A 16,362-nucleotide genomic window follows, 5' to 3' on the forward strand; every position below is an offset into this window, starting at 1 on the left:
AAAAAATGAATAGGAGCTGGCAGCCAACAGGATGTAGAAGTGTGAAAAGAAGAAAAACTACAAAGTTGCTGAGGTTCTTACTTGGGAGGATGGTGACAACATGAACCTAGCTATGAAAAAGGGCAGACGAGCAGGTCTAGGGGCAAAGAAAGGGACTGAGAAGTCCTATTGCCACATAGGGAGTTTGGACCTCTTATTACAGCCAAATGGAGACAGTGAGTAGACAGCCTGAAGGCAGACCTGGAACTGAGAGAGGAGACTGGGGCTAAAGAGACAGATTTGGATGCATTGGCCACCCCAATAGTTACAGACTAGTAGAGAGGAAGGAGATGTGGGTTTGATCCCTGGGTTGGGAAGATACCCTGGAGGAATGGCAACCCACTCCAGTATTCTTGCCTGGAGAATCCCATGGACAGAGAATGGGCTAAGTCCATAGGGTCTCCAAGAGTCAGATATGACTGAAGTGACTTAGCACAGTACAGAGAGGAAGAGACAGAAAAACCAGAAAGATGCAATGGTAAGCAAGTTGGGAGGAGAAAAAAGGATGCCAAGAGAGGGCATAGTTTCAAAGCAAGAGTGGTTACCAGTCAAATACTGCAGAGAATCTGGGACTTGGGTCTGGTAGGAGGCCACTGTGTCTGACAATATCAGACCCCTTCAAACAGCAACATGGAGAGCTGACTTATGACAGAGGGTATGTTGTATCATACTAAGTAGCATCTTCATCCTCAGATGTCAAAGAACTATTTTAGAAACAGGATTCAGAACATTAATTATTTATTAACAGCTAATCAGGGGATTCCAGCCTATAAGGTAAATCATTGAAAATATACAGTAACACATAAAGGTATACAACTAAATTATCTTTCCAAATTCAGATCATTAAAGATGCAGGATAAAAGAAAAAAAATCTTAGAATTAAGACCTGTGGAATATTGATGTATATCCAAACATGATGGGTGTGGTGACTCCAGGCGAGCACTCTAGAAAAATACACCAGGGTTCAACTTTGATCCTCTAGGTATGTAATTTAGGGTAATTAAACTCCTCTAAGACTGATTTTTTCATCTAATTAGGATGATAATAGAAATAACAAATACATATAAAAACTCTCAGCATAGTGCCAGCACATAACAAATGTTGAATTAGAAAAACTCATTATTCTAATTATGCAATTATAGTAATGTTTCATTATTATATTATATAATAATATTTCATTAGTCTTTACTTTTTAAATCAATAACTATTTTTGAGTCACTCCCCTCCATGTACCAACCATGACTCTAGGTGCTGGGAATATTAACTTAAAAAAAAGAGTGCAATCCTGTTCCCTATCACAAGAAGCATGGCCTAAAGGTGTAGAAGGCAAGTGGCCAATTAAAAAACAAGATGATCCTTCCTGCAACAAAAGAATGAGAAAGATGCTCATATAATATGCCGCACAGAAAAATATGCAGGAGGAAGCACTCGGTGCTACCCCAGGTCCTGGGGAAGGAGAGGGGCTGTCAGATGAGGTAACATTCAGTCATTACAAGAAAATCTGAAGCAATTTAAAGGACAATAATAAATATTAAGGTGCCATCACACACACACACACACACACACACACACACACACACACACACAGACCACTGAAAAAATATGTCAGAAAAGAAGGTTCTTTGCCCAAGGGCAAACAGCAAGAAGAAAAGGAGCTGGAAGCAGCCCAAACTCTTGTCATTCAGCTCAAGGAGATATTTTGGCTAAAATAATCATCATGTAATATTTACACCCTTACCCCTTGAGCTTGGGCTCCATGTGCTACAAAGCAAATTAAACATCTCTTGCCTGTCCTCTAAAAGTCTATAGTTTAAAAATAGGTAACTAATAAATGGACAAATTGAAGAACTTTGATGACAAACTACCTGCTTAAGGTAGAGCTCTCAAAGGAAAAATTTTCAAGATCAGTTCAGTCCCAAAGGTGAGGCTGTTAACAGATTTTGTCCTTCCCTTTGAAAACAACAAATATCGGGGAGAAATATTAAAACTGCATGGTTTGGTTTCTTAAAAAGCTAAAAATAGAACTATCCAGCAATATACTGGGGTAACTTCTGAGTATATACCCAAAAGAAGGGAAAGCAGACTCTGGAAGAGAAGTTTGTATATCCATGTTCATAGCAGCATTAATCACAACAGCCAAGAATGGAAGCAACTCAGGTGCCCATCAATGGATGAACAGATAAAGATGTGAAAAAAAAAAATACATACAATGGAATATTATTCAGGAAGGGAATTCTGACCCATATGACAACATGAGTGAACTTTGAAAACATACTAAATGAAATAAGCCAGTCACAAAAGAACAAATACAGGATTATTTGATTCTATTAATATTTACATGCGGCACATAGAGTGCTCAAATACAAAGAGACAGAAAGTAAAGTGGTGGTTGCTAGGGGATTCATGGGAATCAGTGTTCAGTGGGTACAGAGTTTGAGTTTTAGAAAATGAGAAACATTCTGGACATGGATGGTGATGATGGTTATACAACAGTAAGCAAGTGCTTATGTCACTGAAAGTGAAAGTTGCTCAGTCGTGTCCCACTCTTTGCATGGACTATACAGTCCATGGGATTCTCCAGGCCAGAATACTGGAGTGGGTAGCCTTTCCCTTCTCCAGGAGATCTTCCCAATCCAGGGATCAAACCCAGGTCTCCCACATTGCACGTGCATTCTTAACCAGCTGAGCCACAAGGGAAGCCCTATGTCACTGAACTGAGCACTTAAAATAGTTAAAGTGGTAACTTTTATGTTACACATGCTTTTTGTAATTTACAAAATTGAATGGCTGCCATGCTCATTAAGGGCTTCCCTGGCGACTCAGCGGTAAAGAATCAGCCTGCAATGCAGGAGAGGCAGGTTCGATCCCTGAATTGGGAAGATTTCCTGGCAGAGGGCATGGTAACCTACTCCAGTATTCTTGCCTGGAGAATCCCACAGACAGAGGAGCCTGGAGGGTTACAGTCTATAGGGTCGCAAGAGTCAGACATGACTGAAGTGACTGAGCATGCGTGAATGCATGCTCATTAAATACCAGTTCTTTATCATTTCAGGGCAAATAAAAATATCTTGTTTCTGACATTTAGATGCAATGCCATCTGAAGAGGGGATGAGAGACCGAGCCTGAGCATATTAGAAAGCTCTTCATCCAAAGGAGCAGTATCCAGTTACCATTCCCTGGGAATGGACACCTTTGTGACCCACTAAGAAGATGGCTCTGTCAGCAGCTATCATCTGACAAGTTTTAATTAAAATAATCCCAGTGTACCAGCATCATCCCACTAGGGATTGACTGTCAAAGTGCACATTCCAAAAATGACTGACTGAATTTCTATGTGTAAAATCATTAGGCAGAGTTTTATGTAAGACCCGTGACTACAATTCATATCAAATTATAATCTGATAAAATACAATTCAAATCAGTTCTTCCTCTTAAGATATGTCTTGTTGAATAATAGATGGACACAAGGAAATGGCAACCCATTCCAGTATTCCTGCCTGGAGAATCCCATGGACAGTCCATGGGATTGCAAAGAGTCGGACACAACTGAGCAATAAAACTTTTCAAGAGCAGTTAAATAGCAATAGAAGAAGTATATAATTATGTTCAAATTAAGTAGTACATGCAACTAGCCCTTTAGCAAACTAGGATAAGGGACAGATTACTTGGGCCAGGAATGTTCCAGGAAGACTGATGGAAAGGACTCTGGGAGAAATGTTCAGGACTCGGGAAGTATGTCTCAGGTCATATACTTATAGATGCATTGAATTTTTCTCAAAGGATACACAGGATACGGTTGACATTGGTAACCTTTTAGGAGCAGGACTGAAGGGAGGGGAAGAAAGACTTTTACTTTTCACCGTGTTCCCTTGTACAGGGTGGATACACTTTTCAACCATTCACTTTATAATTTTAAAAGTTCTTTTTTTAAATGATAACCAAAAAGTGTTAAAAAGTGGGCTCTAATCAGCAAATTGAAAACATTTCTAATTACAGAAAGTGAAATGTATCTCAATCTTGTCTGTATTGTGTCTTAATTTCTATCACATAAAGGAGATGTTGTGAGAATGACCTAAAAGTAAAGGTACAAAGCATAGAGAACTAACCGCACATTTGAGACTTTACCTCAAAACAAACAGATGAGTCACTCATAATAAAACACCTTTCTGGTATTACCTGCCTGAGTCTATTCCAAATCAACTCCTCAATGAAAACAAAAATTAAAAATAGTAGCCCACAGTACATTTGATAAGACATATCCCCATCTCACTATATGACTTTTTCATTCTAGTAGCTCAGATCAAAACCAGTTGAATCATCCTTGACTTATTCTTTTTCTCCCATCTTCTGTATCCAAGTTCCATCAACTCTACTTAACTGATTCTTCCAGAAGCCAGCTGCATCTCTCCACCCCCACCACCATCACACTGGGTCTACATCTCTACCCTGGACCACTTGCAGTAGCTTTCATTTCACTCCCCTACAATCAATCTTCCACAGGACAGCCAGAAAAATTCTCCTAAAACACCAATATGAACAAGTCACTCCCTGCCCACAACTTCCTGTGACTTCCAATTGTAGGGCTGAAACCCAAAGCTGTCACCTGGATACAAAGCCTGCATGATCCAGACCCAGTTTCCTCCCCAACATTACATCCTGTGCTCCCCTCTGGCTCCCTCCACTCCAGTCATACTGGCTTCCTGCCACTCCATGGGCATAGCTGTGACACCCGTCTCTGGACCCTCCAGCTCAACCTGAATCTCTTACCCCCAAACATCCTCATTCCTGTTCTTTGTTTCATTTGGGTCTCAACTCAACAGAAAATTCAGAGAGGCCCTTCCCAGCCATCCTACATCAACTAGTAGAATCACCTCCATCTTTTCCTCTTCGCACTATTTTTTCTTTTATATCACCTAAAATTATGATAGATGTTCATCTGTGGTTTGCTGTTGTTTAGCACCTGTCTAACCCAACGAGAATGTGCTGCATGATGTCAGACTATTTTCACCATCTTCACTGCTGTATCCCCTGGGCCTAAAATATGTCTGGCAAGTAAATGAGAGCTCATTAAGCATCTGTTGAAGACTGAAGTAAGCACAAATCAAGGCACACAGGATCACTGGACAAAAAGAGGTTCTTGAAGCCCAAAATGAGACATGTGCATAATAACACCCAGTAAATTTGGGGTAAGAGACTGAAGAAGCCAAAACATTAATTAATAGATATATAAATCCATCACTTATCGATAGCATACTGGGAATCCACATGTATGCTTGACACTACTTTGTAACATCACCTGTGTAGAAGCTGATGGGCCATTCTTAAGGTTTTGTGGCTACAGAGAAAATACTGTAACAAATTTTCTTCTCCTTTTCTCCAGGAACAAAGAACTTAGACTAAAAGTTCTGAAGGAGAAAGAAAGCAGTTACTATCTCAACCAGAAGGTGCAGAATATTCAACTATTCCACTGAGAAGATCTGGACAAAGCCCCAGCCTTGAAATAAGGAAACTGACTGAAGTCAAGTTCTACCACAAATTCAGGGATTTTTGACAAACCCTTGTATGTTTCTGATCCTGTTTCGTCACATGGTCATTGTAGGATAAAATGAAGCAACACACTTAACAAAGGCCTCCTGAAAACTAAGTGAATCATATATCATGTGTGGTCATCATCTCATACTGGCTGATCTCTAGTTCACATTCCCTTTGCAGCCTCCAGTGATTTTTGTCTAAACAAGGATCTGATCAGGTCTCTCCTCTGCTCAAAATGTTTATTGACTTCAACTTGAACCTTCAATGGTTCAACTTCTTCACACACTAAACTCATACCATCTTTAGGGTCACATATCTAGCCCATTCTATACTCCAGGCACAGAGAACTACTTCTCTTCTCCTAATCTAATCACACACTATTGCATGTCTCTGACAGGCTATGTGGTAGGGTCCCACCTGAGCCCATTTTCCTTTCCTCCATCAGGAAAACCCCAGACACTGTCCAGCCTGAATTAGACTCTTCCCCAGTGGGCTATTTCTCAGGCGTCCTGCAGAATCACTGTTTGCAAGTCCTTTCCCTACCAGATCAGTGAATCTCCATTGGACACCTTTTTATGTCCTCATGTGACAGGATATAATGTGCAGGATGTGACATTGTAATGCATACAGTAGGTATCCAACGTTTGCTCTTTCTAAATATTTCTCAGGTGGCTCTCTCAGGCCTTTCCAGCTCTAAGGCTCTATGACTTATGGCTTGGAGTAAGTATTATGAAAGGCCTTTTCTAATTCTTTCACCCTGAAGGAAATATTCAGGAAGATGAAACTGACTGAACACTCCTAAGGGGCTTCAACAGAACCGAGAACTCCCAGATGTTCAAGCTGGATTTAGAAAGGCAGAGGAACCAGAGATTAAACTGCCAACACCTGTTGGATCATAGAAAAGGCAAAAGAAATCCAGAAAAGCATCTAATTCTGCTTCATTGACTACACTAAAGCCTTTGACTGTATGGATCACAACAAACTGTGGAAAATTCTTCAAGAGACGGGAATACCAGACCACCTGACCTGCCTTCTGAGAAATCTGTATGCATGTCAAGCAGCAACAGTTAGAATCGGACATGGAACAATGAACTGGTTCCAAATTGAGAAAGGAGTAGATCAAGGCTGTATATTGTCACCCTGCTTATTTAACTCATATGCAGAGTACATCATGCAAAATGCTGGACTGGATGAAGCACAAGCTGGAATCAAAATTGCTGTGAGAAATATCAAAAACCTCAGATATGCAGATGATACCACCCTTATGGCAGAAAGCAAAGAGGAACTAAAAAGCCTCTTGATGAAGGTGAAAGAGGAGAGTGAAAAAGCTGGCTTAAAACTCAACATTCAAAAAAATCAAGATCATGGCATCCGATTCCATCACTTCATGGCAAATAGATAGGGAAACAATGGAAACAGTGACAGACTTTATTTTCTCAGGCTCCAAAATCACTGAAGATGGTGACTGCAGCCGTGAAATTAAAAGACACTTGCTCCTTGGAAGAAAAGCTATGACCAACCTAGACAGCATATTAAAAAGCAGAGACATTACTTTGTCAACAAAGGTCCATCTAGTCAAAGCTATGGTTTTTCCAGTAGTCATGTATGGATACAAGAGTTGGATCATAAAGAAGGCTGAGCGCAGAACTGATGCTTTTGAACTGTGGTGTTGGAAAAGATTCTTGAGAGTCCTATGGACAGCTAGGAGATCAAATCAGTCAATCCTAAAGGAAACCGGTCCTGAATATTCATCAGAAGGACTGACGCTGAAACTGAAGCTCCAAAACTTTGGCCACCTGATGGGAAGCACTAACTCATTGAAAAGAGACCCTGATGACGGGGAGGGAGATGGGAGGGAGGGGACATAGGTGTACCTATGGCTGATTCTTGTTGATGTCTTACCGAAAACCACAAAATTCTGTAAAGCAATTATCCTTCAATTTAAAAAAAAAAAAAAAGACCCTGATGCTGGGAAAGATTGAAGGCTGGAGGAGAAGAGGATGACAGAGGATGAGACAGTCGGATGACATCACCAAATCAATGGACATGAGCTTGAGCAAGCTCCAGGAGATGGTAAAGGACAGGGAAGCCGGTGTGCTGCAGTCCATGGGGTCGAAAAAGAGTCAGACACGACTGAGCAACTTAACAACAAAGGGGCTGCTGGGAATAGGCCGAAAGTGAGCAGAGGGACAGAATGAGGCTAGAAGTCTCTTTCCAGTAAGTTATGTCTTCAAGGTATGCTTCATTTTGAGGTGCTTTGAATTCTCAAGTGAGCCACACCCACATTTACATCTGGTATAAATGGAAATGATTTTCAACCTATTTTCAGGATGATCCAAGTTTCTCCTTTTCATGATGGAGGAAACTCTTGAGCTGAACATAATTCAAAGCAATTATTGTTCTTTAGCTGTCAAGGTGCCCTGTTATTCTTTTCATAAATATCCTGGATGATCTGAGCCCAGTTCATCACAAAGTCTTTTTTTTTTTTTTCTTTTTTTTAAGCCCTGTACCTTTTCAGTTGCTAAATTTATAGCATTCAAATGAAGAGAAGAAAGGAAGCCCCACTTTTGCCCCCACTGCTAACATGATACGTGTCTGGGTTTTAATTGCCCTTGTAATTATACCCTTGGCCAGGTCTGCACAGGTATAATGTAGAAATTAAACATAATGACAAAGCCTGAAAAGGCCTCGCTGAGGTAGGAAGACATGACAGCTTTGTAATATCTCTAGTTACCAGGAAAAGGCAAAAGAAAGATGAAAAGGAGGCCTGGGAATGTCATAAGCTAGCTAGATAGCAATCCACTGAGGAGGCATTTTCTGCCTATGACCCCCTCTAAGACTGTGAGCTGGAAGGCTCGGAATCCCCTGGTGGTTTGATAGTCAGCTAAGGCTGGATGAAAATGGAAGAAGGTGGAGTGCGGGGCTTGTGAGTTAAGAAATAAACACAGCAACAAAGGGAAACACGCTATGACATTTTCTAAATATTTACCAAGGGGAGCTGACAATTCAGTGAGTGCAGCCAGACCTGACAGTGAATTCTCCTGACTGCCTCCCACACCTTCCCTCAATCACCAGCTCCATCTCTGAAACCAGGTAACCTTCACCTCTGGGGTTGTTAGAGCGAAAACTGCCTCTCTGTGATAAACCCAGCAAATGCTCCATAACGATTCTGGCACACAGACCATCGCATTTACTCTTCCTCCCCAGATTTCTTATCTAAAGCAGAGGAGTAACTGAACAGCTGTCTGGAAAAAAAAAAAAAAACAAAAAACCTAAGTCGATATAAACTACTTTTAAGATAAAATACTTCTTTCCATGGTAATTTTCAACTAGTCATATCCATATGATTTCAGCACCCAGTATCCATGAACTTCCCTGCCAGTCCTCATTTCAAAACTAAATTTCTCATCAGCCCACATAGCAGAGTTACTTTCATTCTTGATCCTCCCAAGTCAACTGATAAATGTTAATCTGCAGGTCATAATTTAAAATTTATGAAGAAATGTACTTTATATCACTCTAAACTTTCTGCTGGTCACATTTCCTACTATTTCAGGTCTTGAACAGAGAGCATAATTTTGTGTTTGATTTTGAAATTTGGAACAACATACTTCAAGAGCAATTTAGCGACTGGGTTTAGATTAAAACAGGTATTTGACAGTCCCAATAAATCTCTAAAATCTTTTCATTCTCCACTGCTCCAGAAATGCTATGTAATTATCTGCCTTAAAATCTGTATCAACTCAAGATATTAATACCTATTGTGCAAAAACGCACACATCTGCACACCTAACAGGCGATGGGGAGGTTATGGAGCAGTTTAGAGTTGAATGCCCCTTCATGTCTTCTATCCTATCTCCAATACCTTTTAAAGATTTTACTAGGATGGAAGTATTGGACATGAAAATATACCCTCTCACAATCTCTCTCAAAGGAAAGAAAACGGCAGTGGCTTAATATTAGGCAGAACTTCGGGAAATAAACCCAATACTGGCCTTGAGAGGGAGAAAGGAAAGAAACAGGCTAAAATGATAAGAAGCAGGGAAGGTCCATACCACCACTGTACATAAATCATCAGGTATGTTACCACTGGGTCTCACCTTTAAGCAAACAGCTACACAAAAAAGAAGGCTAGACTCAGTGACCTCCAAGGTCCCTTCCCAGTCCAACAGCGTTGCCTCATGAATTTTTTATAATTATCTTCTGTCCTATCACCCTGTCCCCATGCATCATCAAGCCCTCCTGGCCACGTCCACGACTGAAAGGAAAATCTGTTTTCAAAAAAAATCTATGCTTTGACTACTGCCAAAATTACAATTCTGTCCTTGAAACAATGACAGGCACATAATGGGCATGGCTAACTATCTCTGAGCAAGTGAGTCTCCAATACCTTCAGCAATATATATATATATATATATTTTACAACAGGATGTAAATAGCTTATTTTAACATTGATACCTGCTCTTCCTCAAAGCGTTGACTGATATTCATGATTATTTTGTTCCTGCAAAACAGATCTTCCGGAAAGTGGCCACCATGTGAGAGAAATAACCCATGTGATTTGAAAGTGAACCTTGGGGGCTTTGCAGGATTGGTTCAGAATAGCAAGTTTCATCCTGCTAGGGTTGGAGGATCTCCCGTGGAGGACAAGTCAGCAGCAGCTTGTCATGGGGAAGGGAGCACTGGTGGGAACAGTCCGGGTGGTGGCCCGTCCCTTCAGCAATATTTTTAAAGCTTCTCTGATATATGCAGAAGTATCACCGAAGGTCTGGACAGTGAAAGACTGTGATGCTAAGAGACAACCCTATAACCAGCTCTTTCCACCTTGTACTTCTGTATCCACTGCTGACTGCCAAATCTCAAAAAGAAGGTTGACCAGCTGAGTCTGAATCCTAGCCCCACCACTCATCAGCTGTGTGACATGAGGCAAACTATTTAATCTCCTTGAACCTGTTTCTTCGCTGATAATGCTGATAATATGAGCTACCTTGGAGAGTGACAACTGAGTAGGATAATATAAAGAAAAGTCTGAGCGTTCATTTACTCATTCTCTCATTCATGTAGCAAAGATTAACTGAGTGTCCACCACAGCCAGGTACCGGGTTAGGCATTGGTTTGGTATGTAAAAAATGGGGGGAAAAAAAAGTCCATTATTTTTATTTACTAAAAACAGCTTATGTCCAGAACTGTGGCAGATTTGTCAGATTTTTAATTTAGTTCAACACTTTCATTCACAGCTAACTTGCCTAAAACAGTCATTTTTAGTTTGTTATATAGGGTCCCAGGTGGGAGTCTACCTCCGGCCAACCTTTACCTACTCTGAAGCTAACCATCTAGCAGGTGTTCTGCTAAAAGACGCCTTCAGAACACTTGGAAGAAGCAATGACCAGAGTAAAAGGCGGTATTCCAGCTCTCAGCAGAGCAAGCCACTCAGGAAAACTTGATACGCCTGTGCACCCAGGCCCGTCCTGGATGCCTGGAAGGTTTGGGGTGCTTTCAATTCCACAAGCAGACTGAGTCTTCCGAGAACTGGGATTAACAGGACTGGCTCATCCCCAGTCATTGTGACTGGACCACCTATAAAGCTAAGAGCAAGAGCTAAGGGGCGGGGGTGTCTAAAGGCCACATTTTTTTAGTGTAGGGCTGATGTCTTTCAGCTATACTTAACTTCAGGGTTTGATAAAGTTCTGTGTAAATGATTCACCTCTGAGAAGTCAGGTGGTCTCAAGGCTGGTGGGCTTTTCGTCAATGTGAACTTAATATTCCTTTTTCTAATTAGCCCACAGCCTTTGGGCAAGTGCAAGCCTAGCTGTGCTGGATACTGAGCACTCAGCACTCTTAAATATTTTGCATTTACAAAAAAAAAAAAAAAAAAAGAGTTGCCCAAGACTTTCTGGAACCCAGGACTCCTAGCAAAAGAGTTAAAGTCTGAAACTGGAATAGGAAATGACCTGCTCTAGGTCATAGGACCAGAGGATGATCAAAGAGGGAATTCTAGAATAAAATTTGGTACCATCTGTGAAACTAAGAATCAGGTAGCAGATAGTATACAGGTGCCTAAAATTTTTGATTTGCAGACTCCTCTCATTCAAGAGCCACCTGAATCACTTCCCTTAGGAACTGAAGTATATAGATCGTGACTAACTCACCGCTGTGGGTCTTGCACGGCTGCCTCCCACCTAGAAGTGACAGCCTAGACTCTCGGCACAGGAGTTCTGAGTGCAAAAATACTGTCACTAGATTATCCACCACTACCACCCGCATCTGAAGCACCTAAGAAACTAAACCATGGCTTCTTTTCATTTTCCTTCAGCGTGTTATTAGTAACTCCTGGCGCCTCTAATTGCTCACTGCAAACAGTGGTTTGGATATTAATAGGCTGAAAATCAAGAACCCTACCTGGGGCTCGTTGTCACGGAAACGGTACTCAAGCCCGCCGCTACTTCCCCACCCTTGGAAGTCTGGGCGAGTTGGTGGAAGTTGGGGCTTGTGTTAACGCTGTTAATTTCTCCCACTTTCTGCTGCTTCTCAGGGCCAAGTTGTTGGAGAAAGAGAAACTGGTGAGGCAGGTGACTGTAGAGTGTAGCAGCTTGGAGGAGTGGAACTCTTTAGGAGTGGAAGGGTAAGGGTCCTTGGAGGATGGCTTGGGGCACGCTGAGCTCCTCTCCTTGGGGCTGCACCCGGCCACTCCGCTTCGTTCCCCGGGCCCCTCCGCTGCCCTTCCCTCCCTGCCTGAGCGCGGAGCTGCCAGCAGCGCGCAGACAAGTTCCCCAGAAGGGAATCTGAGCAGCCCCAGGGCTGAGAAACCCAGCAGAGAAGGGAGCGGGGAGGTCGGACAGGCTAAAGGCAGACCCTTCTCGTGCCCATGCCAGGGTTCTGGGGGAGGCAGCTCCGGGAGCAGAACACGCATCCTGCTCACAGCCCTCCCAGCGCCCCCGGGCGATGCTCCAGGATCCGGCTCTCCAAAGCAAGCGCCCAGCTCGCTAAGCGCCTCCGAAACCCACGCGGATTCCCGCGCCCGGGGCGATCTCTGCCGCAGCCGCCAGGGCCTCCCGCGGGCTCTACGCCGGCACCCAGCGCTGGGCCCCCACCCGGTCCCCCGGGCGCCGTGCGTCACGCGCCCCCTGGGCCCAGCGTCTCCTCTGCGCTCGCGCCGCGCGCCCCAGTCTCGCGCATCCTCACCCGCACCCAGCTCCCTCCGGCCGCCGGGCCCTCCCGGGACTCACCTGCGCTGGGGCTGTAGCGGCGGCCACCCCGAGCCCGGGGGCGGCAGCGGCGGCGGCGCAGGGGGAGGAGGGCAGCGCGGGGCTCCTGGCACAGCGGCCGCCGGGCGCCTGGTGCTGCCGAGCCGCGGACCCGCCCAGAGATATAAATAACATTATCTGAGGAGGGACATTCCTGCCTGGGGACATCGCTGCTGCCGGGACCAGATAGTCCCGCGGCGGGGGCGGAGAGGCGGGGCCGCAGCCTCCCGCAGCGCCAGGCCCAGCCCCCGCCTTCCCCACCCACTCCCGCACCTGCCAATCAGCCTCCGAGCCCCGGGCCACCTGCCCGGCCTCCGCCCGGCTCCCCCGGCCAGCCTCCGCCTCCCGGAGGACGGCCCGAGTCCGAGCCACCCGAAGCCGGAGCGGTCCGCAGCGCCCCCATCGCCGCTCACCTCCCCTCACCGCGCGCTACCCCGAGCCCCATGCAGCGGGGAAAAGATTTGGCTGCAGCTCCGGCCTAATTCGTGCACCCAGAACGGCAAGCCTGGCCAGGAAAACGAGCCCTCCAACCTTTCCCACCCCGCGTCCCCACTGTATACAGTCAGGCTTTTCAAATATGTTAAAAGACCCGCTGAGGCCGTAGGTTTGGAGGGGCGGGCGCCCGGGCAGCGCGCCCTCGCTGCGGCGGGTTTGGGAGAGAGATTGTTCCCGGGGGTTGGTGTGTTAGGAAGCGCACTGTGGAGCAGGCTTCTCGGGGCTGGCAGTAAGAGCAGACGCCGGGAGGGCTGGCGTGGGCACTGGGCTGGAGACCCTCACCCCCAGCCCGAGAGCTCAGTGTCTCTGCAAACCTGGTGGGGTCTGGGCGGACCCGGCAAAGCCGGAGGGGCACAGCGCGCAGTCCCACGGCTTGCACGTTACAGGGACTGTAATCAACAGGCAAGCTGCCACCCCTGCCCACCGACACCTCCTGGCCGGCCCTGGTTTCCAGGGAGCCGAGGCTTCTCACCGCAAGCCTGGGTGGGGTGGGATGCTGTAGGCCCGAGAAAACACTAGAAACGCTGGTGCCAAAGAGGAAACACAACAGCACCTCCGCTCACCTCGGGAGAGACACAGAAGTGGCAGCTTGCAAGCCTGTCCACTTTCTTGACTTTCTTACTATACAAGGTCATTGTTCAGTAAGGCTTGGTGATACACCTTGCCGCAGTTTTCATCTCTTCTCCATCAGCCGTGCTGGGACGGTTTCTATCCAGACAACAGCCCAGGGAATCTCAGGTGTTTTGGAGATGGCAGTGGCGATGTGAAGTGCAAAGATGTAGAAAAGAGTTTTAACTTTGATGATGCCTGGTGTTCTTTACAACGCAACAGACTTGCTCCTGAGTTATTTGCTTGGGAGTATAATTATGCTGTTTTCCAGGATTCACCAGGAAAAGGGTGTTTAAGTGCCAGATGTGAGTGCTTAGTCTATATACTGAACATATGCAAAGATACTTCACTTCCTGCTGCAGTCACACGTCTTGAGAGTGAGTATTTAGACCCTGATTTGTGTTAAGTGGGGCAAACCCCACAGATGTCACAAAATCACACAACTCTCCACACCCCCATCTTGGTTTCTGGATCCTTATTAAGCTCAATTTCCCAAGACACTCTAGTAATATAGGGAAGATAATAGAAGAATATTTGTGGTCATGCATTAGATTTAGCAATGATCCACCCTTTTCCCTTTCTGATAACATTTAAGAGTTCATTTTTTTTTTTTTTTTTTTTACTGAGTTAGAAACAAAAAGGCCTCTTTCATTTAAAAATTAAGAACCAAATTCTGACAAGGAACACTCAAGAAAAACAGGCCAGCTTCAAAGGCTGAGACTATCATATATCTCAAGTAGAAATCCTTGATCTATTTTTGAAAGAAAAAAATGGAGTAAATTATGTATTTATGTTTTTAAAAAGCCTTGTGTGAATAAACTTATTAAATAGATTCATGATTCCATAGAATTGCAGCTCTGCAGCTACATAATTATATACTACAGAAACAGATAATTCCTTAGCTTTAGGATTGTGGCTCTAAACTGAAGTTGCCCACATATATTTCTTTATAGCCCTAAAATTTATAATTTTCAACCACAAGGAAAAAATTAATATGATAAAAGCACCAAATCAGTGGACAGATTACCCCAGGATTTTACAAACCAGCCCAGCTGCTTTAGTTATCTCCACTTCAGCTGAAAGCTAAATAATTCAATACAACCTCATTTGCTCCAGAGCTTGTTATCCTGACAGCATCTCCAAATGCTTTAGAGCTAATAGAGTTACAGTGAAATGATAAATTAGGACTGAGGGAGAGAGGAAGTTTAGAAGTACAGAGGAAAAGGGTATTGTCAAATGAGGGAGGGAAATGGCAGATCCCAGGGAGTGGGAATGAGAAATTGGGCAGAGTGAAATAGGTAAGAAGGACAAGCTCATATAAGGGTTCAAAACTGAAGTCATTGTTGTGGGCAGCAGGGATTAATTTTGTAGGGACTTTCTGAGAAGAGTACCTAAAACCTCCTGGAATTGTCCATCAGAGAGATGGGGGCTTCCCTGGTGACTCAGTATTGGAGAGTCTGCCTGCCAGTGCCATAGACGCGGGTTCAATCCCTAATCTGGGAAGATCCAACATGCTACAGAGCAACTAAACCCATGCACCTGTGCTCAGGTGTTAAGTCGTGTATGACTCTTTGCCACCCTGTGGAACCCTGCAGGCTCCTCTGTCCACACTGGAGTGTGTTGCCATTTCCTCCTCCAGGGGATCTTCCCGATCCAGGGATCGAACTCAAGATTCCTGCATTGGCAGGCGGATTCTTTACCACTGAACCACCTGGGAAGCCACAAGTAAGCCCATGAGTCACAACTATTGAGCCTGTGCTCTAGAGCCCTCGAACTGCAATTCTGAACCCAGGTGCTGCAGCTACTGAAGCTCTCATGCCCTCAGAGTGCATGCTCCACAGCAAGAGATGCCACTGCAATGAGAAGCCCACACACTGCAGCTGGACAATAATAGCCCTCGCTCACCACAACTGGAGAAATGCCTAGTGCAGCAGTGAAAACCCAGCAGAGTCAAAAATTAATTAGTTAATTTTTTTAAAGAAAAGGAAAGGTGGGAGATTGGCCCTCATCCTGGTTGGTCAAGGGGCTGCCACCCTAACCCCTATTCCATATTGACACCCCACACTTCTGAGCTACCGAGCAAACTTGTAACAGGCAATCTACAGTTCCAGGGCCAGAGAGAAGGTGTGCATTTGAGACAGAAGTTGTCAACCAAGAATTGGGACTTCTACTTATACAGGGAGAGAGGGTAAGCTCTCACAGAAATGTCGACCCAGCTCCAGCTAAAATCAGTAGGAGAAAAGAGGATATAAGTTGGGACATTAGAGGAATCTGACACAAGAAGGAGTTTTGTATTTCTGTATTCTCTGAATTTTTACATTGAGCTTGTATTATTTGATAAACAGTTAGAGATAATAAAGAAAATAATACATAGAGATTGGATCAAGATGGTGGATTGAGCCTACACATCTATATTCTCTTCCATCCCAAATCTCATAAAAAA

At 44.3% G+C, this 16,362-nt stretch overlaps 1 protein-coding gene across 1 annotated transcript in view; it reads right to left on the reverse strand.

Moving 5' to 3' along the window:
• The window catches only part of SPTB (spectrin beta, erythrocytic), a 128,264-nt gene extending 115,340 nt beyond the window's left edge, over positions 1–12,924 (reverse strand). Inside the window, exon 1 of the mRNA XM_065941784.1 lies at positions 12,798–12,924. The gene's annotated coding sequence lies outside the window, so the exon portion shown is untranslated. The remainder of the gene's footprint in view (positions 1–12,797) is intronic.
• Between the last annotated feature and the right edge of the window lie 3,438 nt (positions 12,925–16,362).

Source organism: Muntiacus reevesi, chromosome 7 (assembly GCF_963930625.1).
Source record: "Muntiacus reevesi chromosome 7, mMunRee1.1, whole genome shotgun sequence".
Classification (NCBI taxonomy): domain Eukaryota; kingdom Metazoa; phylum Chordata; class Mammalia; order Artiodactyla; family Cervidae; genus Muntiacus; species Muntiacus reevesi.